This window comes from Lissotriton vulgaris, chromosome 2_1, assembly GCF_964263255.1.
Source record: "Lissotriton vulgaris chromosome 2_1, aLisVul1.2, whole genome shotgun sequence".
Taxonomy (NCBI): Eukaryota; Metazoa; Chordata; class Amphibia; order Caudata; family Salamandridae; genus Lissotriton; species Lissotriton vulgaris.
In genome coordinates, this window is record NC_141687.1 from 1,125,935,873 (window position 1) to 1,125,959,969 (window position 24,097).

The following is a 24,097-nucleotide window of genomic DNA, read 5'->3' on the forward strand; positions in this document are numbered from 1 at the left end:
AGTATCATTTTTCAAATACACATATGCATGAGAAAGAAGTACTTACCAATTGTAGAATGAGTTATATGCTGCCACTTCTCCCTCAGGTATACTTATTCAAAACAGTCCTGCATGTGTCATTTGTAAAACAGTAGTGATGTATTTCTGCATGAACTTTAATTGTAAAGCACGAGTTTCAGTTTAAAAATGACTGGCATCCAACAGTTGTGCCAAAATACACCCACCGTTTAGGTGTGTTGCTGTGAATCGAACCAGTGACCTACAGCTTAGACTTAGGTATGCTATTAACTAGGGCAGGGCTCCCAAAGGGGCAACAACGGGGCCAGGCATAGCCAGCTGGCATGTACCTGCAGTGTGTCAATGGAAACCGCAACACTGACCTTCGAGGGTCACTAAAAGCCTGGCCACAGAAGGGCAGATTCTTCCATCTTATCTCGAAAAGAAGTAGTGAAGATATGCGAAAGTGTAGTAGTCTATCAAGTCGCGTCTGGCATTACGGGCGGGTGGGGGGGTGGTGCTAATGGGGTTGTCGCGCCGCGGAGGGGATGGGGGAGGCGGAATAAATAATAAAAGTAAAACTTACCTTACCGCTTTTCTTAAATCCCAAGACTCCAGACTCCCGACTCCCGCCGTCCTGAGTTTCGAATTCCCAGGGTGCTCGTCATCAGGAAGGCTGCAGGCAGCCTCCCTCCCGCCCACCGCAGCTTTTTTGATTGGTGAGGCCGCTGCCCCACCCACGTCATTTTCTCTCTGTATGCTGCAGCATACAGAGAGAACAGGGAGAGTGGGCGGTGTTACTCGAGGGCAGGGGGGAGTGGCTTGCCCACTGTTGTTAATACTGTCTGTTTGGGCGACCTCAGGCTGCCCAAACAGACAGTATTAACAACATTTGGCAAGCCACTCCCCCATGCCCTCTAGCAACACCGCCCACTCTCAACCAGGAACTTCTGCTTTCTCGCCGTGCGAGAAGGCAGAAACAAATGGTAGTTATCAATAACTACCATTTGTTTCTGGCTTCTCGCACGGCGAAAAAGCAGGGGGCGTCCCCCAAACGCCCCCATAGAGGAGCCGCCACTGGCAGAATGGTATTCAGATTTATGTGTTGATAAATGAACATGAAAGTCAGAAACTGCCTATGTGTGGCAGTAGGGTGTGTGAACACTTAATGAAAGCGACAAGCAGTTACTTGGGGGGAAACCCTATGTTGTGTAAAAATGATAAGTTTCAGTGCAAAAATATTTTTGCCTTAAAATGAAAATATTTGAGAGATTTATTCATCAAAAATGAAAAGTTCATATTTAAATATTGGAGTTTCCAAAATATAAGGGATAATTTATGCTGTGTCCTAAAGGTTTATTGCTGGGCCTTTACTTCCTGCCACAGGGCAATTGCTGCTCTTGCTCTTCTGTCCTTACATGTGGACTTTCTGTTCTCCGCCTACATTGGTAACCCCATGTGTGATATTATCACTACTGCTGACAGACCTGAGCATGTGAGATATGACTTGTCTCAGTCTGATTCTTTAAGGTGTCGGTAAATTCTGTTGTAGCAGTGCTGTACGAGCTTTTACAATCTGCCTAGTACTACCCTATATTGCCTGTAATAGTGAGATGTCTTTATTTCTTTTATTTTCTAATGCTCAGTTATAACATAACAAGCAATAGTCCACATTGCAGGTACAAAGTGGAACAAAGACGGCAAGTAGAAAGCAGAAGCGAAGAAACATGCTATATGAATTTTGAATAATACGATATTTTAAAATTCATACCACTGACTTTGTCCTGCTTGTAACTCCTATGCCTATAAAAGACAATGTCTAGCCAGACTGTGCTGAAAATGTATTCTGTTGCATCCATGCGTCTGAAGTTTTCTTAAATATGTTTAATTGGCAATTTGGCTATAAGAAAGTTTTTTTTATTTTTTTTAATGTAAGCGCAAACCCCCAAAATCATTCCAGTGGCCCTACTCTCTGATATATGTTGTAATCGTGTACACTCAAATCTCCATTGTGCGGAAACACGCTTCCTTGCCTCATTAAACCAGGACTGTGAAACTTCATAAACAATGTATTACTGTATTATAGAAATGTGGGACTTCAGGGGCCAGCGCGAGGCGTGCTGTGGGTAAAGACCGAAGAGGTCCCGTTTCTAATAATATTTTAATAGCATGCAGCGTACAAGGAATCACATCATGCTTTTAAACTGGAATTACACTGAATGTTTTTTAATGGTCATATTGAACATTTTATAAGGTTATTATTTGAATTGCTATAGCATAAGCACAGAACAATAAATGCTGTTGTCTTGTCTTGCTGTGATTGTGCCCCAGCCTCAGGTATATCCACTACTAGAGGGTTTCTTTTCTCATTCTATTTAGTTTGGTTGTCTTTTCTTTACAGAGGTGGTCGTTGATGCTTAGCTAGAGCAAAAAGCGCCTGCGTTGGTGCTAGGCAGTGCGCAGTGCATCCCTGCCCTTTCCCTGTCATGCATGCAGAAAATTAGCTTGCTGCGCGGAATCACATATTTTGATGAATATGCCCCTATCTACTCCCCACTTGCCAAACTTCTTGCGTAACTCTCACTGCGAGGCTTGTGCTATACATTTTGAAGTGGTGCTGCGCTGTCGAAGGTTGGATCTGAGTTGCAAGACGTACATAACACTATTTAAATAAAGATATATGTATGCAGCATTTAAGCATGGGCGGAAAATCCGTTCCGCTCGCGGATTTCGCGGATTTTCGGTAAATTCGCAATCCGCGAGATTCGCGAATTTCCCGCAAAATCAGCGAGCGGAACGGATTGGGTCAAAAGTTCAAGCAGACTTTTGTTACTCTTTTACAATGGCGCCGGCAAGCTGCCAGAGCCATTCTAAAATAGTTACAAAAGTCAGCTTCAACAGGAAGCTCTAATAGATAAAGTAAAGCAGGTGCTGCTCAAATTCAGTTACACAATCATTAATCACCCCAAACTTGGGGTGATTAATGATTGTGTAACTTAATTTGACCTTTAACTGGAGCACCTGCTTTACTTTATCTAGTAGTGCTTCCTGTTGAAGCTATTTCTAGCTATTTTAGAACGGCGCTGGCAGCTTGCCGGCGCCATTCTAAGTGGGGCTGAGGGCAGAAGGGCACAGAAACGAGTGGTACAGAGGGCAGATGGGCATAAAAAACGAGAGGGTGGCAGTGATTAAGCAGGCAAAAAAAAGAAACCCTGCAAAATTGCAAAGCGCCTCGCGAACACCCGCGAACACGCAAAGCACCTCGCGAACACCCGCGAACACGCAAAATAAAAAAAATCCACGAATTCGTGAATTTTGCGGATTGCCAATTCGCAAATCCGCCAATTCGCGAATTGCGAATTCGCAAAATTTGCCCATGCTTAGCAGCATTGAAGCGCACCCTGCTTTTGAGCTCTCTCAGGCTGAAACAGGCACTTGTACAGAGGTAGACAGTAATTGGTTGTCCTGGCAATGCATTGGTTAATGTGGACCTGAAGGTTGAGTTTCCAATTGTGTTATTCTGCAGCCTCTGAATCCAAAGCACACATCTCCCTGCCCTGATGCCTCCTGAATGCTAACACTATCTTTGTTGGTTTCTGTCTGAGACCCACACTGCCGTGCAGCCAGGCTCCCTGGCAATGGACAGGAGTGCAAAGCTCCATACTGTGGGGGCTGAATTCGTAATGCTTGTTTGAAGCTGGTAGCTAGGAGTCAGAGATGTCCTGACAGGTGTGCGAATGGAATACAAAATAACATTAATAATTCTGAAAGGGTGTGAAGGAAGTAACCGCATGATCTTTAGCCCTTTATACGTTTCATATTTTTTCATCTCAGACACTTCCTAAAAATAAAGGAAAGCAAAATAGAAGCTGGTAAATAATACTTGGGATGGGAAAAATAGTCCTAATGGGTGATCGTGAAGACACTGAAAATGTATGCTTTCCCTGATAAACAGATCACATCATCACGTTGAGAGGCCATTTCTAGCACATGAGGAGGCCGTGCAAAGAGATTTTTTTTCAATAATATTTGTAAACCACTAAAGAAAACTATGGGCCTCATTTATGAGGCCCCTTGCGCCATCGGAACGTCACTTTTTGTGACGGGTCGTGGCACAGAAGCCTGCATGATATTTATTAGGCAGCACTAAGCCACTTTTTTTGGCTTAATGCTGCCTAATAAATAACAGGAGCCTCATTTATGATCCCTTGCGTCACTTTTACGCCACTGGTGCATCACTTTTTGTGACGCACCAGCAGAGCAAAAAATGTGCCTTGTTGCACCATATTTACAAAGTGACGCATCTAGGTAGATGCATCACTTTGTAAACCCCTGTACCACATTATACCTGAGCCAGGTATAATGTATGCAAGGGGGGCGATTTGACGCAAGAAAGAGTCATAGAAGTGACGCAGTGAAATCTATAAGATTTCCCTGCGCCATTTCTTGAATGCTAATGCGTCAAATTCTTACACCTGCCTCATGGCAGGCGTAAGACTGACGCAGGCACTAACAACATGGGACTAGCCCATGTGAAAGTACACATTGCAGGAGTTGCGTCACTTTTGTGACACACTCCCGCAATGCGTCACTTTTGCGCCTACAGATACGTCAGAAGTACTGACGTATCTGTAACGTCATACTGTAAATATGACGCATCATTAGTGTCGCAGGGAGAGCGCAGTGAAAAGTGACGCATCGCTGTTTTCACGCAGCGATGCGTCACTTTTCATAAATGAGGCCCCAGTTCCTTTAACGCAGTGTTCTGCGTTAAAGGGGCGTGCAATGGGTGTTGCTGCGGGCGTTCCCAGCAACATCCATGGCCTTTTGACACTGCCTCAGATTTACGAGAAATCGTAAATCTGAGGCAGTGCCAAAAGCTTACGCCTCCCCACGGGAGACGTAAGGAAGGCGCAACGGAGAGAAACATCTTTATTTCTCCTTGTTTTTTCCTTTTTCTATGTGTGCTGCATTCTGCATCACACATAGGAAGAGGACAAGCCGCTTGTGATTATTTTTGTACGGAAAGGTTTCCCTTCCTGTAAAAAAATAATCATCCCCGCAAGGCTGGCACCCTTGCACCATTGTGGAAAGGTGCCTGCGTTGGCGCAGGCAGCCCATTGTGCGCCAGCGCAGGGAAATAGGACAGGAATGCGCCATATCTTATAGATACGGCGCATTCCTGTCCTTTTCTTTTGCCGTAGGGAAGCACAGTAGGAAGGCCGCTGCGCTTCCCTATGGCAAAACCTCATAAATGAGGCCCTATGAATCTTCTTGAATTTAGGAATGTTTTTGAGTTTCCCCATCTGTATTGTAAACATCCTTACTTAATTCTTCCCGGAAAAACATTTAGGCCCTCATTTTAACTCTAGTGGAAAGCCAGGATGTTTGCCGCCGAGGGAATTGCTGATAATGAACATGCAGTTTTACAACTAAGGGTTGGACAACACGTGATTTTTCGCACTGGAAAAGAGTTTGATTTCCTTCATTCTGAACATCTTTCATTGCAAATTCTTCCGGATATTACTTGGAGGAATCTATGCATGGACTAATTGGGTATTTACAGAAGTACCGCACACCTCGGAATACCAGGCCGGGTTGCAAATTAGTTGAAATGTGTAAAATGTAAAGTTATGATGGAAAAAGTGTGTGCAAATTCCTCAATTTTGTGTTGCACTATACGATTGTGCCTAAAGGGAGTTTGGTTTGTCTCCTTAAAGTAAACTTTCTGCTCGAAAATGTCTCCTGCAGATATATTGTGTGACCTTTTTAAACGAGGTTATGTCTTTGCATGAAAAAAAATCATTAATGATTCAGGCAATCCGCTATTCACCCTACAAGTGTCATTTGGGTAGTTTAACGAAATTTCCATGAAAGTTTCTGAAAAGAAAAGCGGTAAACAGTGTTTGGGCCCAATTCTGATTTACCAGTGGCATTCAGAACGAGCCCAATAATGTTTTTTTCTGCTGCTCAACGCCTTTACTACTCAGCTTGTTGTGAAGCCACACGACATAGGTCATGACTACAGAAACATACAGCACAATTCTTTAGGATACATTTGCCCTTCAAGGCCTATACATCTCCTATAGTCACTAAACACTCAATTTCAGGGCTGGCCTTTTCTCAGACATCGCCCCGGGCAAAACAACATTTGGTGCCCCTCCTGATAGTCCCCATGCACCCCTTCCCCATCTGCCCCCTTTGTGATCCTAGTGGGAAGCACATGTGTCCCCACAGGTCACACCCTAGCTGAATACTAATAAAAGCAATGACCAGCCTTTGAGCACACATTTGCACCTTGTCCCCTCACCTATTCAGTTGCTGAACTGGAGGTGAAAGTCCCTAGGAGGGGTGAGGTATAAGGAAGGAGCAGTGGCTGAGTGGGAGGTAATGGAGTAAGGGTATGAAAAGCAAAGAAACAAAGATTTTACCCACATCCTCAAGGTAATGAACTGAACCAGAGGTCTAGAATACATAATGGGGCTTACTTACAAGCCCCCTGTGCCTCTGGTGTGTGTCTTCATTTGACGCAGAAGCCTATTTACAAGGCCACACAAAGCCACCCTGCGTGGCTATTCATGTCCTTGTAAATATTACCCCTTTTCAGGCATCACTTTGTGTGAAAGGAGCATGTCATGGGTGTATATGTGGGTGTTCCCATGCAACACCCATGAACTCTGCCGCATTCCCAGATTTACAACATTTTGTAAACCTGGGAATGCGTAAAAATCCTACAACTCCCCAACGGAGGCGTAAGGAGGCGCAACAAGGAGAAATACTTATATTTTTTTCTCTTGTTTTTTCCTCTTTCAATGTGTGTTGCATTTTGCAGCATGCATGGAAAGAGGTAAACACAGTCAGTAAATGTTTTTATGCAGGAAAGTGCCCCTTCCTGCACAAAAGCAAACACCACTGCAACGCAGGTACCCTTACACCATGATGCAAGGGTGCCTGCATTGGCGCGTGGCAGCCAATTGTGCGCCAGCACTGGGAAAATCACAGGGATGCCTCATATTGTCGCAAATATGACGCAGCCCATTACTTTTAAAATGATGCAAGTTGGTGTAGCAAAATTGCAACACACTTTTTCATGTTCTTGTTAATAAGGCCCAACCTTATTGGAGGCAGATTTACAAGCCCCTTGCACCACTTTTGTGTCACTTTTCCCATGTAAAAATTGAGGCAAAAGTGGTGCAAGTGGCTTGTAATCTGTCCCTTGGTCTTTTAAACATTATTGTAAATATAAATGTACTGAATATCCTTTTGCAGTGACTTAGTCGAATTGTATTTTTTTTTAGTTCTAAATTATTATTATTTTTTATATTAAATACATTGTTATTCTTTTGTATTCGTTTGTTTTGATTAATTTGGTAATGTATTTTAAGATGTATTGTCATTTTTTGGCAGATTGCTGAGTTTGTAGAGGAACAGGGAGTGCAGTTTTTAAAATATGTTTTAACCGCTTATAACTTTTTGTTTGTTTTACATTGTTAATTAGATAATTAATTGCATCAATCATTTAAATAAATGCTTTTCAATTTTTTAAATATATACTTTGTAATATTATTTTATATAGTTTATGGTATTTATGCTTTATTTATTCTTAATAATTTATATAAATTATAGAATGTACAACATATTTTTACATATATTTATTGTACTATTCTTTATGTTTGTGTGTCCAGTAGAAGGCATTCGCCGAAACGCGTCGACCGTCCTGTTGTTTTTTGCAAATGGTATATATATATATATATATATATATAGATATGCCTCGTCAGGGGTAGTAAGCACTATATAAATGCAATTACAACACAATACAATATATATAAAGCGCTCCCAGCGCTGGGGTGAAGGCTCAGCGCTCCCAAGCGCTATAAGACAAATCCAGCGCTCCCAGGCGCTATAAGCCCAACAAGATTCCAGCAAAGTTCCTAGGTAGGCAGAGGGGCAAGGCTGGGCACAGAGCCGGCTCACTGGGTCTCCAGGCAGGGAGACAATCCAAGAGGCAGTCATCCTGCCCAGCAACAGCAGCAGCCCCCTCAGGATCCTGGAAGAGAACAACATTCATGGGGACACAGCCCCTTCTTATACTGTATAATCCTTTGTCTTTAGGTGCAGGGTGGGGGAGAAACCAGTCGCAGCTGGTTTTGGAGCACCCTTGATGGCTCAACCACCCCTTTCATTCACTAGGGAGGCTAGGGTCGTTAGACACACCACAGGGGGCGGAGCCAGCATTGTGTGGGGAAAGCCCAGCCCCATTCAGGATCCAGGTGCAGCCCCTCCCTCACATCAGCATGCGAATCTCTCCATTCACCACCAGGGCAGACCGACACAGACTTCCTGGAGCCAGGATTGCCAGCCAGCTCCAGCAAATCGCACCCTCACAGCACACGTACAGCCATGTCTAGAACTGGCACTTCCCCACTAGACACATACACGCCGCACATACCATTGCACTGCATTCACTCTCACGAGTTCGCAAATACTAAACTCGAGCATGCACACCTCACGCATCAGGAACTACCAGGGACACAGACATTCCCCATGCATTACTATGGGAGGGCAGGCCAACCTTACTCCACGTACTCAAAGTGCGCACGCACTTTCCACTGGGACACAGTAAAAGTGCGCAGAACCCAAAAATCACCATCACCAGGTTACCATTAAAAGCAAAAAGTTTAGGGGTGAACCTGCCAGAAGGGCCAAGTCCAACAACTATCAAAAATACTTATACACCTATATCGACATTAAACAACAGCTCACATCCTATTCACATATGAAGTCATCCTACTCACTTATGCAAACAATGGATCATACTTACATATTTACTTAACTACACACTTATACAAACACCACTTCATCCATTCATTTAGATGGTAAGTCATACTTAGTGAATTATAAAATCATTATTACAAGTATATAGTTATCCATACAGTCACAGACACAATCATTGAGTCTTATGTATACTTATTTATATGCAACAACTGACACATACACTGCTTTTTATTTTTCTAGTTTGTTGGACATGTACCATTGAGAAATATATTTGCTCATCACCACACCCAAAAAGAGATTCACTCACCCAAACTGTTAAAACATGTAATTTTAACTTCATATATCTACTGAATCAACTACTCACACATCTTTGGACAGTCACACCCCCCCATCGAACCACACACACTTTCACTCTCCCATACAAATACTCAGTTATCTAATCAATAACTAATATAGACTTTCACATAGCTAGTAACCAACTGTAGAACCAGTTTACACAACAACTGACAAAGTGATACAGATATTTACACAGTTTAGTCCCTATCCACTATATTTAGTGAGACACTATAAATTGGTCAAGTAAACAGTCAATTACACTGCTAATAAATCCTCCATCCAAATATTTATTTATATATATCCACTCATTCTTCAATGCAAATTGCTATATATATAATGCATATTTAAATAACGAAGCAAACCACATTCACTGGATGATGTCATCAGTGATGTCATTTGAGATGTCAACAGTGATGTCACTGACCATGTCATGAATGATCTAATATGTGACATCATCAGCAGTGCATTGCGGGCGCGCGAAATATAGTTAGTACAACTAACTATATAGGAGAAATTTCAATGGTTTTGTATGAGTGAAACACCCCTAATACTTATAGTTTTTTGAGTGAATTTCAAAAGTTTTTTAAAAGCTAATTCCTAACTATTTAAGGCCTGAAACCTATGGTTTTTTTCAGTGAATATATATACATATATACATCCAAGTCCAATGGCCCCGCACCTCCAGCAATTTACCTGGTGAACAGAGACCACAGCAAATCCCAAGATTTGAGGCAAGGTTGTTATTTATTCAAAGTTAACAGCGCCAACGGTCTGACGCGTTTCGGGCAGAAAGCCCTTGCTCACACATAGTTCTGCATGTGTATGCCATTTTTTTTATAAATGCTTAAGTGAAAACCATGTGACAGTAAACACAGAAAAAATACTACTCATGTTTCTCTTGTTGTTGTAACTGAAACAGATATAATGGGTAGGCGTTGCCAGATTGAAAACGATTTTCATTATATAAATTAAAACATATTAGTGCAAATATCCGCAAATGTAAACATGTATAAATAGATACAAATTCTGCAATTTGTAAACATTTTAACTGTGCAAATTAAGCAAGTAGTAATAAAATATATATATATATATATAAAATATATATTTGTGCAAAATCATGCAATTGTAAACATTCCAAAATGTGCAAACTACGTAGATATTACATGTGCTGGTGATATCTCCGCTCTAGTATAGTATAGTATAGTATAACGCATAGAATATGTATTTCATGATAACGTTACTGAGCAATTCATCTGGGACATCAAAGATTGATGGCAACCCATCTGTATTTCAACTACAAACATGAGAATTACGTACGTATTTTAAAGTGAACAAAACTAAACTTCCCCAATGCAGTTAAGATCAATTCCTGCATATTAATATTAATAATGATCAATGTCATTTTGTGTTAATGAGAGAAAGAAAATGTACAAAAAACTAAAATAAAACATTAAAATGTAAATATAGGCAAGAAACAGTTTAAGTATGGCGTTTGGGGAGGCGGCCACTAGCCAGCTAGTTTGAGAGATGTCTGAACATAATAGTAAAGGTGCGGCTATGGACCAAATTACTATGAGAATTACAGGAAATGGTATAAATCCTCAGTGGTATTTAAACCATTGGGTACTTTGCTGTCTAGCTCCAGAATAATGCTAGATTCCAGTTGTCTTAGCATCTTGTCCCTATCACCGCCTCTGCGTGGCTTGGGGACAGCAGACAGTACATAATAATTGAGACATTGCAAGTTGTTATTATGTACCAGTTTGAAATGTCTCGCAATAGGATATGCACTGTCATTGTTAACAATTGCCCGAAGATGCTGTAGAATTCTGCCATGCACCTGCAGCTTGGTACTCACAACGTATCTCAAGCCGCAGGTGCACGTCAGAACATAGACAGCATAATCGGTCTTGCAATTGTAGCTCCCTTGAATAGGAACCATGGTAGGACTGAATGGGGTGGCATATTTGGTGGTGTTGATCCCAAACCTGCAGGCCCTACAGCTGAAGCATTTGACAAACCCCGGCCGGGGTTGTAACCAAGATTGCCCTTTCCTGAGTTCTGGAAAAGAGTGGCAAATATGTGTACGCATAGAGGGACCCCTGCGATATGTGACAATGGGACAGCTAGGAAGTTGTGGTGCCAAGACACCATCAGAGAGTAAAATGGGCCAATTTGTAGTGAGAATGGCCCTGATCTTTCTTTCCTGGCAACTGAACATGGTGATGAACCTCGGAATGGAATCAAGTTCCAAGTTGGTTGATTTTGAGGTAGGAATCTCAGGTGGATTAAGAAGAGATTCCCTAGATCTATCTTTCATCTTATCCACTGCTTATTTGAGGATCCTGTCGCTATACCCTCTGTCTTTGAATCTGGTAAGAGCCTCAGTAGTGCATGTGGCCAACTCTTGGTCTGTGCTGCAGATTCTCTTTAGACGGAGTAACTCACCGTATGGGATGTTATCAATAATGTGTCTGGGATGGGCGCTACAGGCGTGGAGTGTAGAATTTCCAGCCGTGCTTTTTCTGTGAAGGGTGGTTGCGATATGTCCTTCCCTAACAAAGACCTTATCATCAAGAAAATCCACAGTATGTTTACTGATATTATATGTAAACTTGAGGTTTTCCTGATTGATGTTGATTTGATAAAATCCATCGCACTATTTTCATCACCCCTCCATACTAGAAAAACGTCATCGATGTAACGTATCCATCATACAATATGTTGGGAAAAACCTCACTGTACGTACCCATGAGGACCTGCTCCTCCCACCAGTCAACGTGCAAGCACGCATAGCTGGGGGAAAAGCAGGCCCCCATTGCTACTCCTCTCTTTTGCAAGTAGATGTAATTACCAAAAACAAAGTAGTTGTTATTGAGACTCCACATTACCATTTCCATGATCATTTTGTTATGGGTATAGCAATGCAAGGGTCTGGTACCCCAAACAAATTCCAGAGCCCTCAGTCCAGTAGTGTGTTCAATGCTAGTGCACAAAGATTCGATGTCCAGAGTAATGAACATCGAATCAGCTGTCCATGGGATATTGGCAATTTTACGCAGAAAGTCCCCTGTGTCTTTCACATAGGTTTGCAGGGTGGTCACCAAATTTTGTAAAAAATAGTCTATATATTGTGCAATATGCTCTGCCACGCTGTTGACAGCAGAGATGATTGGTCTTCCGGGAACCAGCGAGATCTTTTTGTGCACTTTCGGAATTAGGTACAGTCTTGGAAGAACTGGGTTGTCAACATTGAGAAATTTGAATTCCTGAATGGAAATTGTACCTTCTCTTATATATATATATATATATATATATATATATATATATATATATATATATATATATATATATATATATATATATATATATATATATATATATATATATATATATATATATATATATATATATATATATATATATGAAGAACTTCGCCACCCATACAAGCCTTTCCAAGCCAAATGTCGATGAGCGGACCCAAGTTTCTGGTGCCAATTTAAAGTGTTTTTATTGTGCTTTCCTTTTGCCCAGCATAGGATAGGTGAAATTAAATCTGAGTTTTCCTAAGTTTAACATTTTCCCCACTGTTGCTTACACTGCAGTGGGAATAGTGGCCTCACCCCACAAAAGGCCGACACTTGTGATGCTTATTTTGAAGTTGGAATAGTATATATAACCCCTCTTAAGGCCGCCCCACTTTCACTACTACTATTTATGTTGAAATGTTAGAAATCTGAGTGTTCCAAATTCCAACACTTTCCCTACTGTTGCTTATGTTAAAGCTGATGTTTGGGTGGGAATAGTAAATATGACCCATCAAAAGACCAGCTCTTTCTCTAGAATTACTCAGTTTGGACTTGAAATATTAAATCTGGCCCTTCCAAAGTCCATCACTTTCTTTACTGTTTCTTTCTTTGGACTGGGAATAATACATCTAACTTCTCAAAAGTGCATTACTTTCCCAACTGTTGCTTATGATGAAATGGAAAGAGTAAACTGTTGCTCAGCTTGGAGTTGGAATAGTAAATATGAACTCTGTGGAATTCAACACTTTTCCTACTGTTGCTTACATAAGTATGTTGAATATTAATTATAATGCCTCCATAATTCCACTGATGCTTATGTTAGAGTGGGCATTGTAAATCAGACCACTACAAAGTCTATCACTTTCCCTACTGTTGCTTGTATTTGAGTGGGAATAGTAAATCTGACCGCTCAGAATTCCCACAATTTCCTTGCTGTTGCTTATGTTAGACTGGAAATAGTAAATCTACCCTTTCCAAAGTCCATCACTTTCCATACTGTTTCCTACCCTGGAGTGAGAATAGTATATCTGACCCCTTCTAAGAGCAAAACACCTTCCCTGCTGTTGCTCAGGTTGGAGTGAAAATGGTATGTTTGACTCTTCCAAAGTCCAACACTTTCCTACAGTGCATTACCTAGAGTGGGAATAATCTAACCGCTCCAAAGTCCAACACCATCCCAACTGCTGCTCATGTTGGAGTGGAAATAGTAAATGTGTTGCTCAGATTGGAGTTGGAAGGGTAAATGTGTTACAGCGCAACAGCACGCGAGCCTACCTGCTCGCCGGTCCGCCCATCAGCCTGCTTGTCAGCGTCCAGGGACCCAGGTCTTTCATCAGCCTCACCGGACTGGGATCCAGTGCCTCCATTACCGCGCCTGCTGCCTGCTGTCTCCTCCCCCTGCTGCAGCCCTCCACCACCGGGTCTGCAGCTGAGCAGGGGGAGTAGAGACTTCAACACCCAGCAGCCTCCGCGACACGAGCGGAAGTCGCGTAGAGGCTTGGCGCCCGGAGGCGCTGCTTAAGGGGCTGGCCTTCCCGCGTCGCGGGACCGCGCGCGGGGCCGTGCCCGGGGCTAAGCCCGGGCAAAGGGCGGGCCCTCTGTGGCCCTCAGAGGCCCGAGGAGTCTGGGCTGGGCACTACCCCCTGGCCAAATCTGTACTGATCAACAAGGCATTAAATTTGTGATTTAAAGCACATTGCAAATGGCTCCTACTGTATCCAAATCCACCACTAAAAACATGGTCAAAAAAACGCCCATTAACACACGTTCTGTTGCAAGGATCACCGCCCAAACTAAAACACCGTTACCAACGCTAACTGCTATTGACCGTATGCTTCAACAGACAATCGTAGTGGTAGCAAATGCCATTGAAAACACCGAGAGACGATTGTCTCTACCACCCAGCGCTTGTCTAATTCACCGCACACCACAACCTGTTGACAGTACTGTACATAACATAAATATGACTGCATTATCAAATGACTCCATTCTAATGCAATCTTACACAGGCCTTCCTGGGACCGTGCCACCTCCCATAGAAGACCCTCCTACACTTCCAATAATATTCTAAGACAGGGACAGTCGCCTGTCCCTAACTCCTAATCTGCAGATTAATGCAACACCATCTGAGAAACTGGGCCCTAGTAATGCGCCTAGCGCAATATTGATATCTTGCGATAACGAAGATACCACTCATACAATTGACCCACCCAATAATAGCAGCGTCAACAGTACGACCAACCATGGCACTGCCCATCGCAGATCTAGACGTACCCATAATAGAAAATTACCAGCTCCTTTTAGGGGATGCGTGAAACAAAGGGGTAGAAGAAAGAAGGTAACTTCACCATCACCTCCCACAGAACAAACTAATGGAAGCGAACCACCATTGCCAAATCTAGGACTCGCAGTTAATATGGAGTCTATAATGGTTCAAATCATGGATGCTATGAAGCTCCTCATTGCCCCCCTAAACGACAAACTTGAGCAAATAGGTAAAAAGGCGGAAAACCTGGAAAAATTGGGCTTAGCCAAATTAGACATTCTTGAACATCTAGGCCCACAAACTACCCAATCCATCTTAAATGTACCGACTGTGAATAAGGCCAATATGACTGCCCATACTACATCTAAACCACAGGCTCCACCAGCCAGAAATACGAATCCCTCAGCAGTTACCGGTAAAACTGCAAATTCACATACCAATATACCAAGTAACGCCACCAATGGCCCTTCTACATCCTCTTCCCACAGAGCAACTGGGGAGGTGCCCATGGACCACACTTCAGTAAGCAGGAACCCACCGGCGCGTAGCTACTACAATAATATTATTCCCGCCGTGATCAATCTCCCACCAGAAAGCAGGCCTTTCGTGGCAATCCTTGCCAATGTACCAAAACTTAAACCCTCCCAATTTGAAAATAGTGAAACACTTAAAAACAAAATTTTACACTGGCTTGTCCATAACTGTGGTTTCCCCTTAAGTGGGGCAGGCCAGATCATTTCAACTCAAAGGGTAGGGTGGGTGGGCCCTAGCAAAAAGGAAATAAATGGGGACTGTGTAATCATAAACTACAAAACCACTGAATGGGCAAGAGATTCCATCCTGAACGCGCCCATCCCTTCAGACAATGATTACAATACAACCCTGTTCCCATTGGACTACTTTTATAGAAATCTGGTGGGGTTCAAGATTCCGGTGCAGAATTTTAAACATCCCAGAGCAATTAACACACCTTACCCACTTGTACAGCAGGCACCAGTATAATCAGCCGGGTATCCCTCGACCCTTCACGACTTTAGTAATCAGCATGTCCCACAACCACCTATGAAATTGTACAGAATGCCTAACCCCAATTACCTTAATTACCACAATGCCACCGGGCCTGGAAACAACATCTATGGTCAATTTACAGTCCCAACATCAAATAGATTCCAGATATTTAATTCCCTAGACGAAAACGATTGACTCGTGAATACACTTGTAGAAGAAAGTGAACCTTACACAGACACTTCTGCAACAAGCTTAAACAATCTAACCATGATAGACAACACCACTTGTACTGTTGAAATTCTTCCTGCAAGTGAACCTCACATAGATATCCCTGTAATAAGCCTAAACGATCTGACTATGATAGATAACATCACTTGTACTGTTGAAAATCATCTGGGCAACAAAATACTACCGTCAGCCACAACAGTTACTGTTCCACCTCAAGTATCCAGGGAAGAGTCATTGAGGGTTATTACGTGGAACATAGCCGGGCTAGCTTCCAAGGTAAACACACCCGCATGGGATGACTTTCTCAAACAGGGCTATGATATAATATGCCCACAAGAAACCTGGGATAGGGCTGAAGTACATGTCGAGGGATATACCTCTTTCAACGTGCTGGCTGTGGCTTCCCAGGCTGGTCGAGCCAAGGGGGGGGCTAGTGACCCTGTTATCTACAACATTGACTGAGTTTTGGGTCAGTGACCAGGCAGTTTTAGGAGATTATGCTTCCGTTCTGCGTGTGGCCCACAGTGGATACAGAGACTTAATAATAGTGAATTTCTACAACAACATTGCCGGGCACAGACAGGGGATGTTCATTTCTGATATCGAGCAGGCCATCGATGTAATGTTATCAAGTACATCCAAACCAGCTGCAATTTTGTGGGCCGGAGATTTTAACATCAAAACATGCACTTATGCACTTAAGGGGGCATGCGGCCACAGGGAGGAATACTCTGGAAGGGAAACAACATGTGTATACAATCATTTCCCGCACAACATCCTTGGCAGCGCTTTGAATAACTTATTGGCCAAATATGATCTGGAACTTCTTGAATGCAATATGAATGCAAACAATGCTAGATGTCCAACATTCCATGGAAGGAATAGCCAATCTTTTATTGACCATATCATCGTATCCTGTTCTGTAACCTATATTAATGTTTGGGTAATTGAACAAACGGTCAGTGACCACAATAGTGTATCTGTCGAATTACTGGGCTGGGGGTCAAAAAGGAACTCCTATGGTCAACCCATTCAGGACATCTCCGTAGGAAGGCCGAATGGGACAAGGGTGAAATGGACAAAAGCCGACCCCGCTAAAATTGTCACTAATGTAATTACAAACTGCTATGGAGAGGTGGAGTACTGTCTATCCCCAACACCATGCCCAGGAACCTTGCTATCTAAATTTCTAATTATCACGCAAGCCATCGAGAAATCATTGACACGCAAAACACGGGAGCCAAGAAAAGTCAAGACAGCGTGGTTTGATGACAATTGTGCCCAGTCAATAAAAAGGTAAAAAATTTCACTTGATGCCAAACCAAGAGACCCTTGTAAGATCAGGGAAGAGCGTTATAACTACAAAACTGCACTAGCCACTCGGAAGAGAGAACTACAGGATGAGGCATGGGCTAAATTAGATCAGGCTGCAGAAACAAAAGATCATAAACTTTTCTGGGACACTGTAAATAGCCCGTTCTTAAAGAACGACAACATTCCCGAACTAACCTCACATGTCAGTTGCCAAGCCTGGATTGTACACTTTACTGGGATTTTTAACTCTGATTGTACCTTTGATTCTATTTCGGTTCCAAATCTTAATGTTTTAACTGTAATGCCAACCTGTTTTAAATAGGAGAAATTATTGTTTTCGGTATCTTTAAATGAGGTGCGGGACGCAATTGAGAAAAGCAAGGGGGGGAAAGCCCCGGGCCCAGATGGGGTCCCTGTGGACTTTTTTAAATCCAAGATTGATTTATGGGCCCCTATTTTAACACGCTACTTTAATGCTGCTATTGAGGACGAGTTACCTACCTCATGGGGTCAATCTATTTTGGTGCCACTTTTTAAAAAAGGTTCAAGGGCTGAAGCACGAAACTATCGCCTAATTTCCCTTTTGGACTCGTCACTAAAGATACTGAGTCGCGTGCTTCTGGTAAGATTAGAGTCCTGGGTCGAGGACAAAAATGTCCTGTCACCAATTCAGTATGGGTTCCGAAGGGGCATAGGAACCATGGAGCAGTGTGTGAACCTTGAGCTTATTATCGGCAAGTACACAAAAGCCAAGGAAGGGAATCTGTTCATGTGCTTTGCCGATCTAAGCTCAGCGTTCGATCTAGTGGAACACACACTGCTCTGGCCAACATTACTTGCTATGGGCGCACCCCCTGAAATTATTCATTTGCTGGCCAGAATGTATAGCAGCTTATCAAGTAAAGTTAGATTCGGACCGAATGGAGAATGCACCCCCTTTTTAAAATTGGCAGAGGAATTAGGCAAGGGTGTGTTCTTGCCCCCTTGTTATTCTCCCTTTTTATAAACCAGGTCGACCAGTCCCTACAAAAATCTTTTGCTGATGCCCCCATGATTAATGGTAAACAAATACCCGTCCTCTTATATGCGGACGACGCGGTCCTGATTTCTAGGACCGCGAATGGGCTTCAAAAGCTAATTGATAAATTTAATATTTTTATCAAGGACAGAAAGCTTAAAATTAACAAGGGTAAGACTATGACCATGACCTGTGGAAAGAAATTAAAGAAAAGTAAGTCATTCTTCCTTGATGGGGATAAACTTGAGTCTGTGCAACACTTCTGTTATTTAGGCATTACTTTTTCAGGGGATGGGAGATGGGTAAACGAGCAATCCTTTGTAGGCATGAAGATGACTAGAAATACAAACTGTATTTTCAGATTCGCTTCCAAACTGGGGGGGCGCAGAATAAGAGAGATGATCTCCATCTATAACTCCAGGTGCATGTCCTCTGCCCTATATGGAGCAGGGATATGGGGATATAACTCGCAGATTGCCCTATCCATTCAGCAGGAGGAAAACAAGTACCTGAAACGCTTATTATGTCTCCCTGCTTCAGCGTCAAACGAGATCACCCATAGGGAGCTGGGCATATATCATGCCACAGATTTGATTGCACTACGTCCCCTTTCCCTCTGGCGATCCATTTGGGCTAAAGATGAAACCAAGTTTACTCAGGAAGTAATTTTAGACTGTATTAAATTGGATCAGCACTCAAAAATCCCTTGGCTAAAACACATTTTCCATTGGTACAAGATCCTTTTTGGTCAGGATATTTTTAAAGATATCCCAACAGAATTAGTTTTAACGAAGCGTGACCTCAAAACCACCTATATGGATCATGCAAAAGGGATTAGAATGAAGGGGTATGCTATACAAAGTACATTCAAATTGTACCTGGAATATAATTTAAGCACAGGATTCCCATCATATCTTACATTTGTCAATATTAACTCCCATCGCTTCGTTCTGGCACGCCTGAGGCTGGGCATAGTTCACCATTTGGTGGCTTTCCCTACTGCAAAAAAGCCCGGGTCATGTCCGTGCCCATGCGATGGGAAATCTAAACAGAGTATCTGCCACTTTTTACTATTTTGTAATTTTTATACTGGTTTTAGAAAGTTTTATTTAAAGCAATTATTTTTAGAATACAGTACGCGTAATATAAGAACTGCAATGCAATTGTTGTTTGACCTGTCCTCCCCGAATGTGTGTTACCGTGTAGCCATCTATGTTCTTAAATGCATCGGGCACAGGAAATCAATCATTATATGATCCCCGTTGGTAAAGACACGTATTGACCAACTGTGAGCTACTGTTAAACCACATGCATTTCTCTTATATATGAATTTTGGTTATTCTGTACTTCATACTTGTCGTGTATCTTGGTAATGATTGTCCCCCGGCTTTGTACCCTTTTGCACCAACGCCTTTTAAAATTTCTCGTATACAAACTGCTGCTAAAATACGTAAGAGACTATAGACATTGCACTTTAGTCATATCCTTGCATATTTTGCACATACTATTGCACTTTATGCCCAGCGTAGGCCTTTCTCTGATTTGTACTACCCCACTTGGCATGTTTTGCACTAAATTTCTAAATTGCTGCTAAGTACAATGTTCAATTTTTGCATATTTTGCACATACTATTGCACTTTATGCCCAGCATAGGCCTTTTTTTGTTTAGTACTATTCCACTTGGCATGTTTTGCACCAAACTTTTAAATTGCTGCTATATATAGTGATCAATTTTTACTGTATACAAATGCGATATATATTGCAGGTTTTAACTTGATTGGCTTGGATATTGATGTAATTGTTTTTAGAAAAAGTTTCATTATTCTTTCTCTTTTTACAAATGTGATTTCAACAGCATTTATGAATGTTGCTATATGGTTGTACCTGTACAAACCGAATAAAGCATTTTGAAACTGAAACTGGGTAAATGTGAACCCTCCAGAGTCAACTCTTTAACCCCTGCTGCTTACACTGGAGAGGGGAAAGTTAATCTAACCATGTCAAAAGTCCACCAATATCCTTACATTTGAATACAATGAACGAGACCAGGAAATGCAACCCCTCTAAAGTTCAACTGTTGCTAATATTGGAAAGGTTAAAGAAAACCTGACAGCTCCAAATTCCAACACATTCCCTACTGTTGCTCAGCTTGGAGTGGGAATAGTAAATCTGACCCATCTGGTGGCCCACACTTTCCCTAAATTTGCTTACGTTAGGATGCAAATAGTAAATCTTTGCCCTCTACAGTCCAACACTTTCCCTGCTGTTGCTTATGTTGGATTGGAGTAGAATGATGCAATGAACCCCTACAGAGTCCCCCACTCCCCCCCACTGTTGCTTGGACTGGAGTAAAAACAGTCAATATGACACCTCCAAAGTCGAACACTATTCTTACTGTTGCTTGCATCAGATTGGGGGTTAGTTAAGATCTCAGAAGATCTACCGTTGCTTATGTTGGAGTGTAAATAGTAAATATGACCCCTCCTAAGTTGAAAAGTTTCTCCACTGTTGCTGAGGTGGGAGTAGTGCATCACTTTCCCTACTGTTTCTTATGTTGGAATGGTAATTATAAGTTGCACCCCTCTGGAGTTAAACAGTTTCCCTATTGTTGCTTCCAAAGGTGGATCCTCCAAAGTCCAAAACTTTCCCTACTGTTGACCAGAATGAATTGGGAGTGCTAAATGGGACTCCTTCAAGTCTATTTTTTTTCGTAAACTTATTTTAATGTAAATTATTAAATGTTCTTATTTTTTATTTGTATTTTACAGTAGTAGTAATTTTTTCATTTTATTAACCGATGTTTGTAAATATTATTCATTTTTTTGTATTTTCTAATATTTATATCCTAATAGTATTTGTTAAATATTGTGATACCTTTTTTTTTTACATCTTACAATAATTGGACGCTGCAATGTAATCAAGATGCTACTTCTTCCCAAAATGCTATATTTTTTCGAACTATTCCTTTAATATTTCACGATAACTGGTTTAAGGACATTGAAAGAGTCTGCAATTGATTTATATGGGCAAAAGGAAAAAAATCGGAGGTCCATAAAAATGTTGGCACTTGCTAAGGAAAAGGGAGGTTTAGCAGTTCCAGATTTTAACGGATATTATCTAGCAGCAGCCTTGCAGTATCTTAGAGGACTTTTCGGGGGAAACATTAATGATAGGTGGTAGGACGGTAATGGTATACCAGATATATATGATTTATTTGGTTAGAGATTCCAGTAAAGGATTACTTACATTAAGGAGTTTAATTATTACAAAAGAACAAAGTTTAAGGCTTTCGCCGCAGCTATATTAGTGTGGTCTACGGTTCGGAAAAAAATTAAGTTAGGGCGGATGAGCTATTACACACCCCTATATAAGTATGAGCTCCTCCCTGAAGGGTTTTATGATCAAGTCATGAAAAGATGGGATAAATCTGGGGTGTGCACTACAGGAGATATTATAGATGACTATAATATATAATTTCATTTGAAAGGGCATGCCAATTATATAAGCTAGATCGTATAGACTTTTTAAAATTTCTGCAGATTAGGTCAGTAATACAAAGGAAAATGCTCGGGGGAGTTAACTTTAAAAGAGAGGATCTGATGGAGCACATTCAAAATGAGAAGGGTTGCTCAATCTCACAATTGTATGGAGTGTTGAGTGAATGTAAAGAAGATGATAGGATTAAAGTTTTTGATAAATGGAGGAGGAAGCTAAATTTAGCGGTAAATTAGGGGGAAAAATCACTGCAGTTTACTAATTCTATTGTCAAAGTTGCTAATTTGCAAGCACAATGTTATAAAACTTTTCATGAATATATTACAAACCGCATAAAATAGCACAAGGGGGGGGAATTAGTGGAATATCCTGTCCGAGATGCCAAAGTGCACAGGCTGATACTATTCATATGTTCTCAGCTTGCCCAAATCTAAATCCCCTTAAACAGGCGATTGAAATATTTCTTAGTGATGAACTAGGGATATCAATTAGTTTAACAAATGAGATTATGACTTTGGGTGTTGGGAGAGAAGGGCTGGATACCCCCCATCGAGAATTGATATTTATTGCAAAGGCCATAACCCGACTTTGTGTAGCAACCCTGTGGAAGGATCCTAATCCCCCTCATTTAACCAATGGCTCTTAAGAATGCTATCAATGTATACCCTGGAAAAATCTTTGTATGAAAAAAAAGGTCGTAAAGCGATGCAATTAGGTAAACGGATCTGGGCACCGGTAGAGAATTGGAAATCAAGAATTGAGGGGTAATCCATTTTATAATATTATAATAATTCTTATTTTCTCTTTTTCTTCTTTTTTTCTCTCTCTGGAATTTTTTCTTGTGTAATGATTTATGTGTCTTGAGGACTTTAATTATTCAATGATGTATATCTGCTGTATGGAATATGTATATGGAACGGAATAATTGGTTGGAACTGTGTGGAACTGTATTATCTGATGATGAATAGTAAAAAAATGTTTAAAAAAAAGATACCTTTTTTACAAATATATTAAAGTGGACATTTTAATTTTATGTTTGTACGTTATTATATTTTAGGATTTTTTCATATTATAATGTATCTTGAGATGTTATATTATTTTTAAAGTGATAATATATTCTCAATTTAATGTAATGCATAATAGTTCAAATTCAATATACTTCCCTATTTTATGACAATATTGCGGTCTTATATTTTTGTTTTTAATTTTTTTGATTTTACATACAAAGCTTGTAAAGTCGATATTTGTGTCCTCATTATTTTCTGGGGAATCATTTTGTAGCTAGTAATTTTGTTGACAATATTTCAACATACAACCTTATGTAACCTTGGAAAAGTTCTTCCGAAATCTTGGCAATATCATAGAGATGGAAATTCGTCACTTTTCCTCTTTGAAAATGTCTGTACAGTTTCCCTAGCTTCAGGCTTCTTTTAATCACACTGAAAGTTATCTTTCAATTCAGTGAAGATTTTCGCACAGTGCACAGCACAGTAATATTTTGTACTGGAAAAAGCAAACTTTGGGGATGTGAGGGATTCTGTGAACGGTCCAAAACGTTGCAGGTGTAAAATAAAAATGTTTCGTACATGCTTACATAATGCGTGCTCTATCAACACAAGACATTCCCTCCACATGGAACCTCATTTTCATCTATGGAATGACACCTACAGGAAGCCTGATGTCACGGCTACAGAGAGTGGTGTAACGAAACTTGAGGGGGCACCCTTGCAGGGTGTTGTAGGTCTAGTTTATGTCAGCATCGTTTGAGTCACTCTATTGTCATTGGCCAGCCACTGTGACGTGCATTGGAATGTTGTTGAACAATTTAAGTGACGTAGTGAGTCCAGCTGGGGTATCGGCTCTGCGCAGCCATGCTTTCTCTTGCTGTCCCCACAGGCTCGTTTATTATAATAAAAGCAGTTGTAATTAAGAACAGGTATTTCTTATTTATATTGTATTTTTGACACAACATAAATTGGCGACGAGGTATGGGATTTGATTTCTTCAAGACGGGCTTGTGGAGGAAATAGCTTCGAGCATCTAACACCGTTTTTCAAGGCAAGTGTTAGATGCTTATTTCGTTCTTAGGGATGTGTAAAATTATAACGAAGTTCTTTCGTTGTTATCTGAGAGCTGCCGATTTCCTGTGACAGTTCATCTGGTGACGGTTCCGAAGCCGAATTGACAGGTTCAAAGCCAACGCAAGATAATTTTCAGGCAAGTTACGGATACTTGTTAGGATAATCTGTTATTCAAATTTGTAATTGTGTCCGCATATCTTCTCAACAGTACTGTCGGGGAATATTTAAGGAGAGAGTTGACAGAACGTAGAGTGCGGCACCACACCGTAAG